We start from the raw sequence: 18223 nt of genomic DNA, 5'->3' as shown, positions 1-18223 counted from the left end.
CACACCTTATACCTGGTTCATGGACAGGAAAAGTAAACCCTTAAAATAATCTATACATTTAACATATCCCAATACAAATACTAAAAGGATATTTTTGGAACCAGCTAAGCTGATTCTCAAAATCAAACACACACACACACACACACACACACACAAATGAGGACATGACGATAACCAGAAGAATACTGAAGATAATACCCACCAGAGCAATAACTAGCCTTAGCAGATTTTTTTTAATGTATTATAAAGCTCAACTAATTAAAACATTTTCACACCATGAATGAAGCGATAGACACAGTAGTGAAACCTAAGAGAGAGTCTAAAAATAGATGCTAATGACTCGGAAATTTAATAGAGGATGTGATATTTAAAATCAGTGTGTAGGGGCACCTGAGTGGCTCACTTGGTTAAGCATCTGACTCTTGATTTCGGTTCAGGTCATGATATCACAGTTCATGAGTTCAAGCCCCAAGTTGGGCTCCAAGCTGCCTGTGCGGGGCCTACTTGGGATTCTCTCTCTGCCCCTCCCCTGCTTTGTGCTTGTGTGCTCTCTCAAAATAGATAAACTGTAACACTTTAAAAGAAAAGAAAAGCAGACTCCAGGCTCTAAGCTGTCAGCACAGAGCCTGACACATGGCTTAAACTCATGAACCACGAGATCATGACCTGAGCCAAAGTCAGACGCTTAACCAACTGAGCTGTCCAGGCGTCCCTCAAAATTAATACACCTTTAAGATAAATAAATAGGGGCACCTGGGTGGTTCAGCCAGTTAAGCGGACGACTTCAGCTCAGGTCATGATCTCACAGTTTGTGAGTTCAAGCCCCGCTTTGAGCTCTGTGCTGACAGCATTGGAGCTTGGAGCCTGCTTCACATTCTGTGTCTCCCTCTCTCTCTCTGCCTCTCCCCAGCTCATGCTCTGTCTCTCTCGCTCGCTCAAAAATAAATAAAAATTTAAAAAATTAAAAAATAAATAGATAAAATCAGTGTTTAAATATCAAATTGTTTTGGGAAAAGGGACTGGCCATTGGGGGGAGAATAAGGCTGTATCTTTAACCAAAGAACCTAATCCTATATGTTCACTGGGCTTTGGCAACGTAATTGGTGACCATGAATTCTCCCATCCCACAGCATGGGGTTGTCACAAGCCACTAAGATAAATGCATTGAAAACTAGAAATTGTGTGGCATGGTCAAGGTAAGTCTGGGAAGGGGCAAGCGTAGGGAGCTACCCTGGCTTTACTTGGACAGTAGGAGTTGTGACTAAATGGTTGTATTAGTCGGGGTTCTCCCGAGAAACAGAACCAATGGGATGTATATACACATATATATAATCAAATAAGACATATCCGTAGGTACTTTACATTTACATATTTACATATAAATTTTACATTTCTCTAATAGATATAATAGTAAAATTGGCTCATGCTATTGTAGAGGCCAACAAGTCCCATGATCTGCCATCCATAAGCTGGAGCCCCAGGAACATCAATGGCACGATTCGGTCAGAGTCTGAAGTCCTGAGGACCAGAGAGAGGGTCAATGGTTGAAGTCCCAATCTGAGTACAAAGGCCCAAGAGCCGGGAGCCACGGATGATACAGGGCAGGAAGAGATGGATGTTCCAACTCAGGCAAAGAGGAAATTTCCCCCTCCCTCCTCCTTTCTGAAGACCTCTCTTCTGGTCTTCAACTGATTGGCTGATGCCCACCTGCTTGGGTGAGGGTGACCTCCTTTACTCAGTCTACCAACCCAAGTCCTAATCTCTCCCAGAAACGGCCTCACAGACACACTCAGGAATAATGTTTTTTTCCGGGTATGTGGGCATCCCTTAGCCCAGCCAAGCTGACACATAAAATTATCCATCACAGTGGTGGACGAGAGCCTTCTGATACAATGGCTTTAGGTTCCGTGTAGCGCTTAGCCCAGGGTGGGGCACATCCTATGAAATTCATAATTGGTTTACATCTAAATTGAAGTTCAATCTCATCATTCAACCAAATATGAACATGAAGCAAATTGCATCTATATCCAAAACTAGTTTAATCAAAACTTGATTAAAAGCAGCAACTGGTAAGGCACCTGGGTGGTTCAGTCAGTTCAGCGTCCGACTCCAGCTCACGTCATGATCTCGTGGTTCGTGGGTTCGAGCCCCGCGTCAGGCTCTGTGCTGACAACTCAGAGCCTGGAGCCTGCTTTGGATCCTGTCTCTCTCTCTCTCTCTCTCTCTCTCTGCCCCTCCCCTGCTCACACTCTGTCTCTGTCTCTCAAAAATAAATAAACATTTAAAAAAAATTTTTAAAGTCATTTTTGACTGGAGAAGAATAGGTTGCCAAACTTCTGAAAAGCATATCTTAATAGGGCACAAATAATTCATTTATTCTTACAAACCCTCTTGTACTTCCTTAAAACGTAGTTTATTTGGTTTCGGGTATTTTCAAAAGCCAGGGTACTTCTGAACAAGGAACTTTATTTGCTTTTCTATTTAGCGGAGTTCAATTAAGCTCCACTCCCCACCCCCCCCAGTCAGTTCCTGCAGTTGTCAAATATAGCTTAAAAAATTCCACTCTAAGGAGTCTTTTTTTTTTTTTTTTTTTTAGGAATCATTTTTTAAAATGAAAGACTTGGTCAGGAAGAGGGACTGACACTATTTTAGTAAAAAGAATGAAATGAAACAAAATCCTACTGCCCAAGATTGAGAAGCTCAGGTTGACAGAAAGGTTCAAATAAACACTGATAAACCAAAAATCAGCATATTAAGACTGTAAAGCATAGGAATTCATTTTGAAATAGAAAATAATGATTCCTCTAGCCAAAACTTATCCCATTAGTACACTCCCATAATATATGGTTTAGTATAATCTAGATTATTCTAGTGTAACATAAAATATGTTATGCTAGTATACCATAATATAGTATAGTCTAGTATCCTATAGTATAATATAGATTACCTCTAAATAAATTTTCTCTTTCTCTCTCTATCCCTCTACACACACACACACACACACACACACACACTCCTACACACACGCTCACACCTGTGTGTTACTGAAAATTCGTGTTCAAAGCCACATGTTCTTTCTTACCGACTTTGAGAAAACTTAGTGTCACGATACTTCTAACAAAAGTAGTTTCAGATCACAGTGGGCATTCAGGACCTTCTTTGCCACTTCTGAAGGTAAATATTTCTCTCTAACTTTTCAAAGTGTATTCTTAAAGTGTTATGTCTTCCTGTCCATGAATGTTCTCAAATACAGATAGTTAGTATATTTCAGTGAAGAGTTTCTTTTTCATTCCTGAAATTGCCTCTTGTCTGATTCTAACTTAATCTAAATTGATTTATGTGAAAGTCAGGTAAGCAGACATCCCGAGGTGGAAACTATTTCAAGAAGATGACAGTGAGAAAACAGATTTAACAATAGAGTCGATAATCACAGAGGTGTGAAAGTTGACATGAAATCAGGCTAAGAAAAGTCGTAGTTTACTCTGAATTCTTTTCAAGGCCTTCTTGTATCATACAGCAATAGTATTCCATGATGAATTTTTCTTGAAAGCAACATTGCGTTTATGGTCAACCATGTCAATTTCCAAAAACACATCGAGCCCATAAACCCATCGGAATGAAACCCGTTAGAATGAGAAGAAATATGGTCAACAATAAAGCAAACATTTGTCTCCATACTAAGCTAGACTTTCATTAAGAAATAAGTCCTGCTTGATTTAGCTGTGGATCGGACTTAATAGTCCATAGCACTCTGATCAAGGGCAACAGACCTTACTAATAGTTGAATCAAGGTAGGTTATTTGCTACGTTGGACCATCAAGACGAAATCTGAGATAATAGAGCTATCTTTTCCATGTTCTATTCCCCCATTGGACATTCACCTTGCATACCAGCATACTTAAATTTCTAAGAACTCCTCCGGTAAAGAAACCTGTTTAGCCTAGCATTTGCCAAACTAATTTGACCACAGGGGTAATTATTAATTCAAGAAAGACCTTCGTAGTGGATGTTATAACGCACCTCAGATTCCACTTAAGGACCAAAGGGTTTATTCCCCAGCTTGTAGGAATGGGGGGCTGACTGCACTCAGCTGCCAGTCCTCTCCAGATACATCATCAGCTACAGAGTACTGCGTCTCCCAAGTTCACAACCCTTTCCCAGGGACCGCATGCATCCACGACTGGTCAAGGTGGAAGTAGAAAGCCCTGACGGCTCATCACAATGTGGGACGACTCTAAAGGAGATCCCAGTTTCAGAGCTCACCTTGGCATGGCTGAGGCCTTTGCTGGGACTGTTTCACAGTTGAACTCTCTGTGACCGCTGTTGGTTTCTTCCCTTCTTTCCTTATTTCCCTTCTTTCTTTTCTCTTCCCTTGCACAGTTGTTGATCCTGAGAGCACCGCTTGATGAACTTCCTGAATGCTTACCTCTGTCTCAGAGTTTGCTTTTGGAAGAATCCAATCTACAAAACATTTTAGGACACTTAGGTCTAATGGAGACTACTGATGGAAGGAAAGAGGGAATCTACCCTAAGTCATGTGTGGAAAGAAGCCATTCCAGACTTGGGCAGAAGGTTTCTGGAAACCATAGAGTGAACAATGAACCTCCACTTAGTTTACTTTAATCAGCATCGATTGGAGCGCCGGCCGTGGAGTGCACCATGAGGAATCCAGAAACACGGCATTTCTTGATTCTAAACCAGTAATGTAGAAGCTGCGACAAAGGCGAAATCAATGTCAAACCTCTGTCTTCCTTTAATAAAAGTAATGTCTTGAGACTATAAAAAACGTACACTTTTCTTTTCTAGTCGCTCCTGGCTTAATAATTTCTTCTCTAGCTCAACTAAAGTCGTGAGTGTCTATATAAAATTTATATATACATTTATATTTACACTTGGATCTATATATTTAGGAATACCATCTGTCTAAAATATAATTTATTGGGGCGCCTGGGTGGCTCAGTCGGTTGAGCGTCCGACTTCGGCTCAGGTCATGATCTCACGATCTGTGAGTTCGAGCCCCGCGTCCGGCTCTGTGCTGACAGCTCGGAGCCTGGAGCCCGCTTCCGATTCTGTGTCTCCCTCTCTCTCTCTGCCCCTGCCTCCCCCCCCAGCTTGCACTCTGTCTCTGTCTCTCTCAAAAATACAAAATGGTAAAAAATAAATAAATAAAATAAAATAAATAAAATAAAATAAAATTTATTAAGTATCAGGTATACATTAGATACAATTCCTGCCTCCAGGACAGCTGCAATTTTGTTGAAAACAAAACTAGATAAAGCGTTAAGCTTTGGGTTTAGGTCAGCAGCTTCTGAACACGGTGTCATGATCAGCCATAAAGAGTGTCACAAAGAATTTAGTACCAATAAAAATGTGTCAGCCTGTGAAAAGTACTCTTTAACCAGCAAGGGCCAATTTTAAGGTAATTGCTTTAATAATATTACTCAAATGAATCCAATATGCTTTCTTGAGTGAAAGAGAAAGTCGTTGCTAGCTTATCGAAAATTGTTCATAAGCCTCACCAAATCCGTGGAAGTTTGTCTTATAAGTGAATCCATCAATCACGTGTGATACGTGGGAGAGGCCCTCTGGTTTAGATCATAAACGCGATAAATTTCCATAGACTGGGGAGATCAGTTTGGACTAGACGCATATAGGAAGGCTACTGAAATGACGTTTGCTCTGTTCAGAAGCTAGCAAGCCTGGAGGTTGGCTTTGGCAATAAATCGATATATATTACTTGTACAAGTCTGGATCTGTAGGCTTGAAATATGGAACAGTTTGGTTGAACTCCTCTAAACTTTAGCATAGCTTTCTTCTATATATAATATGATTTTTAGCAAGACTTTACCTGTTGCCTTGCATTTGGCAGCGAAATGTCATTTTTTTAAGAGAGAGAGAGAAAGAGAGAGAGCAAGTGAGGGAGGGGCAGAGAGCGGGAGAAAGAGAATTCCAAGCAGCCTCCACACTGTCAGCGCAGAGCCAGACACGGGGCTTGAACCCACGAACCGCGAGATCAGATGCTCAACCGACTGAGCCACCCAGGTGCCCCAAGGCTGTTGCTTTTTAAAAAGTGCCTTGAAAATTATGTAAAGTCCCTGGAAAAATAAGTTCCCAGAAAAAAAAAAAGAAACGAGACAGGAAGAGTCTACAGAGTAGAATGAACTCAGGGCCGGAAACGTCGCGAAAACATTTCACATTTGTCCCCCACTGGGGGACAACTGCCCAAACAAGTTATCAGTACGTTCCGTGGTGGTTGGCATGGTACAAGACATGGAAGAAATGCACCATACACATGACTTGGTTGCTAAGGAAGAGTGTGCTTAGCTGGAAGCCGAGCCCAGGACTGAAGAGGAAGACGGCGTAGGAAGGACACAATTCACAATGTAAATTGTGAAGACAGGTTAGGACGTGTTAAGGGGGATGCTGTGAAAGGGAGGCATTAAGGAGGGGGAATGAAGGCCTCAGAAGAGAGTCAAACGATGGGGCGCCTGGATGGCTCAGTTGGTTAAGCATTCAACTCTTGATTTCGGCTCAGGTCACGATCTCACCGTTCTCCAGGTTCGAGACCCATGTTGAGCCCCATACTGAGCCCCGTGTCGGGCTCCTCACTGCTGACAGTGCGGAGCCTGCTTGCGATTCTCTCTCTTACCCTCTCTCTGCCCCTCCCCCATGTGCACTCTTTCAATCTCTCAAAATAAATAAGTAAATTTTACAAAAAAAGAAGAGAGTCAAGTGTAGGAGGAGAACAAAGAAAAAGGCTGCATGGAGGCAGCATATATATGATAATTTTTTTAATGTTTATTTATTTTTGAGAGGCAGAGAGAGAGATAGAGCATGAGTGGGGGAGGGGAAGAGAGAGAGAGGGAGACAGAATCGGAAGCAGGCTCCAGGCTCCCAGCTGTCAGCACAGAGCCTGACACGGGGCTCAAACCCACAAACCGTGAGATCAGGACCCAAGGGGAACTCGGGCGCTTAACCGACTAAACCACTCCGGCGCCCCTTAGCCAACTTGAATTTAAATAAATAAATTTTAAAAGAAAAAAAAGATCTCTAGAAGTCACATTTAGAAAGCAAAAACGGACAGCTGTGAAATTAATCTTACTCACGTTTTATTTAACCCACATATCCCAAGTATTACCATTTTAACACATAATCAATATTAAAATCCAGATATTTTATGTTTTTCTGTATGAAATCAAAACCGGTGTGTATTTCATCATCTCAGCTGCACTCACCACATGAGCGCGGTGACTGCCATATTGGACAGCATGGTTCCAGAACAAAACAGACTAAAATAAAAAACAGAAAGATTACCGCCCTCGAAAAGATGTTCTCCGCCAGAACCTATCTGCAGTGCGGCCTGAAGCGGAATTTACCACCTTCCCCCAAACAGTGGCCTGAGTGTTTCACGCAAGAAAGAGACAGCGATTTTAGGGGCATCCGGGTGGCTCAGTTGGTTAAGCTCCAACTCTTGACCTCAGCTTAGGTCATTATGTCACGGGTTCGTGAGTTCAAGCCTCACATCGGGATTCTCTCCCTCCCTCTCTCTCTGCCTCCGCCCACTCTCTCTCAAAATAAATTTTTAAAAAGGAGAGAAACAGCAATTTTTCCTCCTAAACAGCCATACAGCATATCTACCACGCAAGCACCATTAAAGAATTACAGTAAAACTTCTGTGCAGTCTTCAGGCTGCCTTATCCTGTGAATCACCAGATTGGCCATTGGGACTGAATTGGCTGGCCAGTTCGGTTACCCTATCCAAGTATCTGGTCAGCCACTTGGTCAAATAGAATCACCAAATAGAATTAACAGTGTATTTATTTGCTTCCATGTGGTACAGCAACAGCATTATGTCGAAAAACAAAACAAAACAAAACAAAACAATACAAAGACCTTAATTTAAAAATGCTTTATTGCTACAAAATGCTAACCATCATCTGAGCTTTCTGTGAGTCATAATCACTGATCACAGATCACTGTAACAAATATAAAAATAATGAGAACGTTTGAAATATAGTGAGGGGGCGCCTGGGTGGCTCAGTCGGTTGAGCGTCCGACTTCGGCTCAGGTCATGATCTCATGGTTCATGTGTTGGAGCCCCACATCGGGCTCTGTGCTGACGGCTCAGAGCCTGGAGCCTGCTTTGGATTCTCTGTCTCCCTCTCTCTCTCTCTGCTGTCCCCCGCTCACGCTCTCTCTTTCTCTCTCTCTCAAAAACAAATAAACATTTAAAAAAATTGTTTAAAGAAATATAGTAAGAATTACCAAAATGTGACACAGAGACACAAACCACAGACCTTCAATTTGTTAAGAAAAAAAACCCACAGTGTCTGCTAAACACAATAAATTGAAGCATAAGAAAAAGAGGTATGCCTGTAGTGGATAAAATCAAGGGTTCTAGAAAGAGAAAAAGGCAGATTCCAATTCTGGCTCTGCGTGGGAACAGCTCTGTGGCCTTGGGCTCCTTGCGCCTTGGTTTGCTCATCCGTAAAGTAGGAATAATTATAGCTCTTACTTCCTCCAGGTGCTCTGAGGCTTTACAGGGAGATAATTCATGTAAAGCTTCTAGCCCTATCCAGAAGAAAGGAACACTCGGTATTAAATATTGTTGTCATAGTTGTGACAAATTCTCTGAGCACATGGGTTCCGGCCAATATCTAGAGTCACTGGTTGAAGATGTAATTGTCGCATTTTTTTTTTTTTCTGTTGGAGCCTCAGTGCTTTACTAAATGTCTTTCTGTCTATAGTGAAACACACGAAATTTGTCACCAGCATTATTAGACCAGACACTGGAAAGAACTCCATTCAAATTCGTTTGAAACTTTTTTTTTTGGTTTTGGTTGCACTTTTTGTACGGCTCGGTGAGGAATGATCCTGTTACAAAGGAGTCCCTGCTAAGAAACAATATTTCCTGGGTCTAAGGAGGCCATCAGGACCACATTTGGAGTTTTTATTTAGGTTACTATGCATTTCCCATGACGTATAGATTTCAATTGAGGTACATTTGGCTACCAAAGCCCTCTGCTTAAGTTAGCAAAGGATTGAATTAAAATACTAATAAAAGTAAATGTTATCTTAATGGGCATCACGGCAATTATATAACAGCCTAAATCCTATATACATAGAAACTTAGGACAAGAAGCTGATTATGATCACGAATAAATAGATATTAGCCATAGGTCAGACTTCCTTTCCTTTCCTTTTTTTTTTTTTTTTTTTTGCCTTGTGACCAAAATAGTTTCATATAAACAAAATAATTTTTCTTCCTTATCTTCCTGTTCCTTCTGCCATATTAATTAAGATTTGACATGTCCCCATATACTGTTTATGGCAAAACGAGATGAGTAAACTGATTCAAATCAAACAGCTGACTTTTTACCCCAATCCCATGCCAAAGACAAATGGAACTTTCGAGAGTTTGGAGGTTTGAGTTTATCTACACGTTATTCTTTGCTTTTCACTTGCAAGTATCTCAGTATAATTTTAGCTTTATGCATTTTGTAGTGATCGGATATGTAAGGGACTTTTGGAGAGTTTGGGTTAGTGCAGTAGAAATGTTATGTAAGTCTTTAAAAAAAAATGACAGAGGGGATATCAGTGCAAAAGTGAATAAATCTACACCTATCTTACAGGCCTCTGATGTTTTAAATGGTCTTTGCAAAGTTGACCATAGCCCAACACAAAAGATTCAATAACAGAGAAATACAGAGATCGAAATAGGCACAAGTGTGGGATTAGGGCCCCTAACTTTAGCCCTGGCTCTAAGTAAGATTGTTCTGGGGAAGGGAAGGCAATTTTTGGTCCTTACTCTCCAATGTTTTCCCACACCCAACCAAAAAAAAAAAAAAATGAGAATAGGAAACTGGTTGGATTACACCAGCAACAGCTCTGCTTCATATGTGGTTTATGTACATTTGAGTGACCAGACACACGTATCTGGAGGCTTAATGCAAATAATCCAAGACCTGTGCCTTCAAATCGTTCACCATCTAAGGGTGGACGACCCGGAGACGTCAAGGACTTAGAGTAATTTGAGAGACAATGACAACCCGACTTGTCTCGCTCTGCCTTATTCTGGAGTAGAGTGAAAATGTAATGCCAAGTTAGCTTGGCCACAGACACATCCTCTAACTCGTGGAAGTTTTCTCCCACCCACACCCTGGATAAGTCATCATCATCCACAACATTATCATCTTGCCATATTCACAGCACAACTTCAAGGATTGTTATTCACATCTCGAAAGATGCACTGCCCCCATGGCCCAAGCTTAGACCAGTGCTCCTCAATAGTTGTAATAAAAATCACTTGGGGATCCTCTTAAAAACACGTATTTCTGGACCCTACGTCCAAGGGTTTTGATTTGGTGGCTGTGGGGTGGAGCCCAAGATTTTGCATTTCTAACAGGTTCCCAGGTGACCCTGATGATGCTGGCTCAGGGACCACAATCTGAGTAGCACTGATCTATTTTATTTTTTTATTTTGAGAGAGAGAGAGAGAGAGAGAGAGTGCATGCATGTGCACACATGAAAGCAGGGGAGGGGCAGAGAGAGAGAGGGAGGGAGAGAGAGAATCCCAAGCAGGCTCCGCACCATCAGCACAGAGCCTGACGCGGGGCTCAGTCTCATAAACCAGAAGACCATGACCTGAGCCAAACTTGAGAGTCAGACGCTTAACCCACCGAGCCACCCAAGCGCCCTGAGGATCACTGATCTAAAATTTCCTTCACTCTCTAATATTCTCTCTTCCTTCCGTCCTAGCTCAGGTAAGGCACGTATCCTTCCCCCTTATCGAGTAAAACCCATCGCTTTCACTCCAATCCCATCCCAATATCAATTATCTGCTGTATTAGTTAGGATTCACTTCAGCTGCAAGTGATGGAAAACCCAAAACAGTAGTGCTTTAGACAAGATGAAAGATCCCTCTGAGATACACATAAGCAGCCCAGGACTGGCATATTATTAGCTCCACAAGCATCAGGTCACAGATTCCTTCTATCTTGTTCTTCCATTCCCATCATACTGCTTTCACCTCAAAGTCTATCTCATAGGTCAAGAACTATAGCTCTGGCCATTAGGTCCACATTCCAGCCAATAGGGGAAAAAAGGATAAAAGGCACACTCCTTCCTTTTAAGAACACTTTCCGGAAGTGCACACATCACTTCTGCTTATCTCCTGGAGGCCAGAACTTCGTTATATGGCCACGCCTCGCTGCAAAGGGGATTGGGAAATACACCTTTGCACACGCCCAGATAAAATATGAGGTTTGAGGAGGGGAGGTGGAGAGGGATGGGCTAAACGGGGGATGGGCACTGAGGAGGGCACTCGGCAGGGGGGTGAGCACTGGGTGTTATATGTAACTGATGAATCACTGGGTTCTACTCCTGGAACCAACAATACTGTACTGTATGTTAACTTAAATTTGCATAAATGAATTAAAAAAATAAAAAACAAAAACCATGGGGCGCCTGGATGGCTCAGTCGGTTAAGTGCCCGTCTCTTGGTTTCGGCTGCGATCCTGATCTCACGGTTTGGTGAGCTTGAGTCCCGCATCAGGCTCTGCGCTGGCAGCCCAGAGCCTGCTTGAGAATCTCTCTCCCTCTCTCTCAGTCCCTCCCTCACTCACGTTGTCACTGTCTCCCTCAAAATAAATAAATAAACTCAAAACATTACGTGAGGTTTCTATAACTAAGGAAGGAGAGGACAGATACTGAGGTACAATTGGCAGTCTCTCTGACCCCCCCTTGATATTTATCTTTAACCTATAATTTCTTCAAGTTCCTTTTTCTAAGTCTATAAATACTCTAAAAATGTACTTCAGTAGTACTCCTTCCATTAGCTGCCACCCAACCTTGCCTCTTCTTTTACTTCCAAACTTGACAAGGGGCACCTGGGTAGCTCAGTCGGTTGAGCGTCCGACTCTTGATTTTGGCCCAGGTCATGATCTAGAGGTTGGTGGGTTCGAGCCCCACGTCAGGCTCCACGCCCTGACAGTGCAGAGCCTGCTGGGGATTCTCTGTCTCCCTCTCTCTGTCCCTCCCCCCTCTCAAAATAAATAAATAAACTTTAAAAAATAAATGAAAAACATTATAAACTTGTCAAAAACCAAGAATTTATTTCTCTTGCTTATACTTTGTGACCACCCCCTTACTCATCAGCACCTTGTAATCTGGCTAAGACACCATTGCCATTGAAATTACCTTCTGCTATATCACCAGTGATTTCCTTATTCCCAAGTCCATTGACTTCTAAGTCTTTGTAATACTTCCCTAAGTCTGAATTATTGTCGTGGAAAATAATATGGTAAAACGAAGAAAACATGGCAAATAAGTAGTTAGCTATCAAAGGAGAGAGTCTTACATCAGGAATCTTGTATTTTCCATGCAATCCTAAAAAATCTTGCCTCTAAGAGGAATATTTTGACTCAATATGTGTCATAATAATTTTTCTTGTGAAGTGTATGTAGAGATAGGCACCTCAAAATAAGTCCATTTAGGCATAAATAAAGATCTCACACAAATACATGTGAAATTAGATAATAAAATGTTTCAAAGGAAATGCTGTATATAACAAAGTATGTGGCACACACAGAAAATTATCTTGTTTAACTTGTTTTTCAACTCTCTAGTATTAACTGCACTTGTCAATCTGCTGATATTTTTAATGCATTACACTCATTGCACCTTTGTATCCCAGAGTTCTTTCACTCAACTTTAACCTGACATGATTGCTGCAGCGAATATTAATAATAATAGCAAGAAGAAGGAGGAGGAGGGGGAGAAGAAAAAGAAGAAGAGGAAGAAGAAGAAGAGGAAGAAGAAGAAGAAGAAGAAGAAGAAGAAGAAGAAGAAGAAGAAGAAAGAAGAAGAAGAAGAAGAAGAAGAAGAAGAAGAAGAAGAAGAAGAAGGAAGAAGAAGAAGAAGAAGAAGAAGAAGAAGAAAGAAGAAGAAGAAGAAGAAGAAAGAAGAAGAAAGAAGAAGAAGAAGAAGAAGAAGAAGAAGAAGAAGAAGAAAAGAAAGGAAGAAGAAGAAAAGGAAGAAGAAGGGGAAAAGAAAAGGGGGCAAAGGAGAATTTTTGTGGAAAATTGGATTTTCCTGAGTTCTCAAAAATGTCCAAGGCTGGTGAGCCAAATAATTGGAGAAAGACAGACTGTGTGCGCATATAAAGCCTATGGTTTTGTAATAAACCCAATTTGTTTTGGAGCCCCTTGACTGCAGAAGCGAGACCCTGTAAATTAGTCAAGCTCGATGGACCCAAACCATGGCTCAAAAGGAGTGTACAATCTCCGGCACCTGTTTGTTATACTTAGAAACCTTGCTCTCTGACCATCTCTGATCTCTGCACATCGAACTTCTGACTCTTATCTGGCTATTATTATGGAACTTAGCATTAATCAGCCCTTTATTCTATGTTCTGATTTGGGCTCCTCCCTGCTTCGTGGGTCTATCTCCGTAATTTCACTCCTGGATTCAAATTCTTGACTCTGTAGTTATACCTCATCTCCTCTCCTATTTCCACTTCAGCATGGACACTACCTGGCAATACTGGGCTCCTCAAGTTCAAGCTCAGTGGTACTTCACCCTGGCTGCATGTTAGAATCCCACAGAAAGACTTAAATACTATCACTGCCTGGGCCCCATCCCCAGTATTCTGATTTAAGGTCGGAGATGAGACCAGGGATTGAGAGCTGTGAAAGTTCTCCATGTGATTCTAATCTAATCTGCAGCCAGGTTAGAAAATTACCATGCTGGCTTCCTTTTCTGTTAAAAGTAACTCTGGACTCTACTTAGGGCACCACTCAATTACCCTTTCCTGGCACCAGACCACACTGCCTTCAGTGGTCCCGTGGAGCTCAGCAAACACAGGTGCCAGCAACAATCCGTTAGATCTAAGGTAGTAATCCATTTATTCAAAAAACACTGGACAAGCGTTTACTCTTTTCTAACTGCTCAGAGAAAACTAGAATGTAGTCCCTTTCCTCCAGACCCGTACATGCTAGTGGGGGAGGCAGCAAGGAGACCCACGATTATAGCAATATGATAAGTGGTATGGATAAAATGCTATGGGAATACACAAGAGGAGGCAACTGCCTCTCTGTAAAAGTCTTGGAAGTCTTCCGGAAGCACATTTGAGTCTCAAGGAGTAAACGGAAGTTTGCTGGGAAGGCAAGAGAAGATTGGGATTCCAAGCAGAAGAGACAGTCTAAGCAAAAACACAAAAGAGATTCTGCATGCATATACATACATTGTTTAAATTTTTCATTGAAGAAGAGCATGAATTCTAAGACAATCCTAAGTCGTTGGGAGTATTTCATATGCTTTTTTATTTTTCTAATAGATTTTTTTGAAGTTTATTTATTTATTTTGGGAGAGAGAGAGAGAGAGCACAGCAGAGACAGGAAGAGAAGGGGGAGAGACAGAATCCCAAGCAGGCTCCGTGCTGTCAGCCCAGAGCCCGATGTGGGGCTGGAGCTCACAAACCTTGAGATCGTGACCTGAGTCGAAGTCAGACGCTTGACAGACGGAGCCACCCGGGTGCCCCTGAACAGTATCCATTGACTGCAAAGTGCTATATTATCCTTGTGAGCAAGACTAAATCACCTTGATGGCCCTCCAAAAGGCAAGGACTGATAAAGCTCTGACGGGAAAAATAAGGATTACCCCATGACATTTATTTTTAATATCATTTCAGCTTGTTTGCAAATTCCGACTTTTGGGCAATGCACACGATTACAACACCCTTTAAGTTGGTTTGTCTTTCTGTATGACTAGTTGGCAACCAAATCGATGCAATTCTTCTTGGTTCTTCCCTCTCAACTCTGAAGTATTTGTCCTTGGGATTAACTGACTCCAGCCCTCATCTAAAGACACAATCTTCTATCCTTGAAGTGCACAGCTTCAGGACTTTCCTATCACCGCATACGCAAAACAGTTGCGCGGTAACAAACTGGTTAAACGTTTGTGTAACGGACAGGTCAGTTTGGCAACAGAAACATGTGTCCCTAGCAGTTATGTTGTTGCCTCGTTACTTGGTCTTCATCCCTGAGAACCCCGGGCAACATATTCTTGCAAAAGGTCCCAGGGCCCACCCTTCAAAAGACATCTGAGACAGCAGTGAGGTTCATACCCTTATACACTTTTGTGTTTCTTCGTCAAAATCAAAATCCTGCCAAACTGTCCCTGTTATTTATTGATTTAGTTAGCTACTTAGTTAGTTATTTCGAGAGAGAAAGAGCGTGCCCGTGAGAGGTAGAGGGGCAGAGAGACAGGGAGGGAGAGAATCCCAAGCAGGCTCCGTGCTGTCCACGTAGAACCTGGTGTAGGGCTCGATCTCACGAACTGTGAGATCGTGACTTGAGCCGACACTGAGAGTCGGACATAACTGACTGAGCCACAGGGTGCCCCTGTTCCTGGGTTTTGTTTTGTTTTTTATCTTCCTACTAGGCTTAGTGGTGTATTACATTCAAAACTTTCAAGTTAAAAATTGAAAAGAGAGGCTTTTATGACCCAGAAGTGTCTTCAACAGGCCCTTTGTGTTAGGTTAGTACAAGATGAGCTGGACTAGGGAAAGGAGGAACTTCTTCCTTGGACCCCAAGTCAGGGAGGGTATGTTTGACCAGGATCCAAACAGTTATTTTCCAGAAAGAAGCTTTAGTGGCACAAAGGGTTAATGACAAAAACTACCAGAAGGGAAAAGCCAACAAAGTATTACAGGAACGAGGAAGAAGGTGGGTGGCAAAAAGCAAGGGGGAGATTATGACAACCCAAGATTAATTAGAGCAACTTTTAAAGATGTCCAGTCATGGCCTAGCTTTCCAAGTTATTAGAGGGGCCAGTGAAACAGGCTACCTTCAGTCTCTTCTTCCCAAATGTCTACCTGAACTTCACTTCCCTTTTATTATACATCAGTTCCTCAGTAAATTTCAGTAGTTAACTGACACGGGACGTATTTAAACAGAATTATTAATAGTTGACTTCATTGCCGATATGCCATGTAATAAGGCGTGTCCAATCATTTTCCCCCAAGTGTAATAAAGTCTATGTTTCCTTTCCTACTTACAGTTATTGGGATGGTAAATAAAGATAGGTGATATCTCAAACATCACAATAAACTCTAAGCAGTCTCAAACAACCCCTATATAGAACTTCTAGTACTCAAACAACTCCTGTATAGAATTTCTAGTACAAAAGGGCAATATCCCATAATTCTTTTTATTTTATTTTATTTTTTATTTTTTTAAAATTTACATCCAAATTAGTTAGCATATAGTGAAACAATGATTTCAGGAATAGATTCCTTAGTGCCCCTCACCCATTTAGCCCATCCCCCCTCCCGCCACCCCTCCAGCAACCCTCAGTTTGTTCTCCATATTTATGAGTCTCTTCTGTTTTGTCCCCCTCCCTCTTTTTATATTATTTTTGTTTCCCTTCCCTTATGTTCATCTGTTTTGTCTCCTAAAGTACTCATATGAGTGAATATCCCATAATTCTTAATATATGCATTAGCCTGTTTTTTTAATCTTCCCTACATGATTTAATAATGTGTTTCAAAAATAAAGAAGTATGAAATTCCCACCTTCTCCAGCCCAGCTTTCATTACATTGGTTTATTTAGGCTACCAAAGATTTTTTTTTTTAAGTTTATTTATTTTTGAGAGAGAGAGAGCAGGGGAGAGGCAGAGAGACAGGGAGAGAGAGAATCCCAAGCAGGCTCTGCACTGTCAGCCCCGAGCCCGGTGTGGGGCTCGAACTCACAAACCGTGAGATCATGACCTGAGCTGGAACCAAGAGTTGGACACTTAACCAACTGAGCTACCCAAGTGCCTCTAGGCTACCCAAGTTTTCAACACTGCAGAAGGTGTAGGTAAGTATTTCTTACCAATAATTACAATAAACCAATTTTAAAAATACTAAAAACTTGCTTTACATGGAGTTGCATAACTTTTGTAAAGTTTTAGTAAAACTCTGATTTCCTTAAGACTATCCCTGTAAGTTGGGTAAGGCCAGTACTTTTGTCCCATTTATAGAGGTAACTAAGCCCAGAGACATTAAAGACTTACTCGTTCTGAGATTCTATTATTTGTACTGTAAATCCAAGCACGTGTGATGGTCATGAAATCTTGAAAAACATTAAATTATTCACATAAGAATTTTAGCACAACCCTTGATCCATAGTATGTACTCAGTAAAACCTGCTATCAATTACATACACTACTTACACCCTTTATAACGAAATTAGTGATCTTGTCACTAAGATCCAAAAGCTGATGTTTCAGGACAAGTTTAAGAGAAATACAAAAGCTTACTAAGGATCCAACAGAGCGATGCCCAACATCTGGTCGGAGGCCAAATAATTTAATCAAGTATGTTCAAACCCCTGTAAGAACAGAGTAAAACATCCATGCACCAGTCAGTCATGTCATGGGGTCAAAGTCTTTTCTCAATGGTATTGTTCTGGAATCTATCCTAGGAGAAAAAATATCCAAAATACAGGAAAATTTTTATGCACAAGAATGCTCATGACCTGTTTTATAAAAGCAAAAGATTGGGGAAAGGCTACATGTGTGAGAGATGAGCCATTGTACATGCCCTAAGATATTATTAAAAGGAATATACAGGGGCTCCTGGGTGGCTCAGTCAATTAAGCGTCCGACTTCAGCTCAGGTCACGATCTCACGGTCCGTGTGTTCGAGCCCCGCATCGGGCTCTGTGCTGACAGCTCGGAGCCTGGCACCTGCTTCGGATTCTGTGTCTCGCGCTCTCTCTCTGCCCCTCCCCTGCTTATGCTCTGTCTCTCTCTCTCTCTCTCAAAAATAAATAAAACATTAAAAAGGTTTTTTCAATAAAAAAAAAGGAATGTACAACATAGGGAAATTATTACCATGTTATAATTCTTAAAAAATCTCCCTATAAAAAGCTTTAAAAAGCTCCCTATAGTCCCCCTTCCCGGCGGTGATGATCTCCCCATGAGAACATCCCCTCCCAAAGGGCCTCCTCCACCCGCCCGGGGAAGAGGAGAAGAGGAAACACAGGAAGAAGCTTATGGTGCAGAGCCCCAGCTCCTCCTTCATGGACGCGAGGTACCCAGGATGCTCCAAAACTACCACCATCTTAAGCCGTGCCCAAATGGCAGTTTTGTGTGTTGGCTTCTCCGCTGTCCCTGGCAACCTGCAGGAGAAAAAGCAAGGCTTGCAGAGGGATGCTCCTTCAGATGGAAGCAGCCCTAA

The 18223-nt window shown here is 41.8% G+C and overlaps 1 pseudogene; it reads left to right on the top strand.

The window, feature by feature from the left end:
• The window catches only part of LOC122235287, a 51469-nt pseudogene extending 33246 nt beyond the window's left edge, over positions 1-18223 (top strand).

Source organism: Panthera tigris, chromosome X (assembly GCF_018350195.1).
Source record: "Panthera tigris isolate Pti1 chromosome X, P.tigris_Pti1_mat1.1, whole genome shotgun sequence".
Classification (NCBI taxonomy): Eukaryota; Metazoa; Chordata; class Mammalia; order Carnivora; family Felidae; genus Panthera; species Panthera tigris.
The sequence above is the reverse complement of the archived record's forward strand: the minus strand, read 5'-3'. Positions and strand labels throughout refer to the sequence as shown.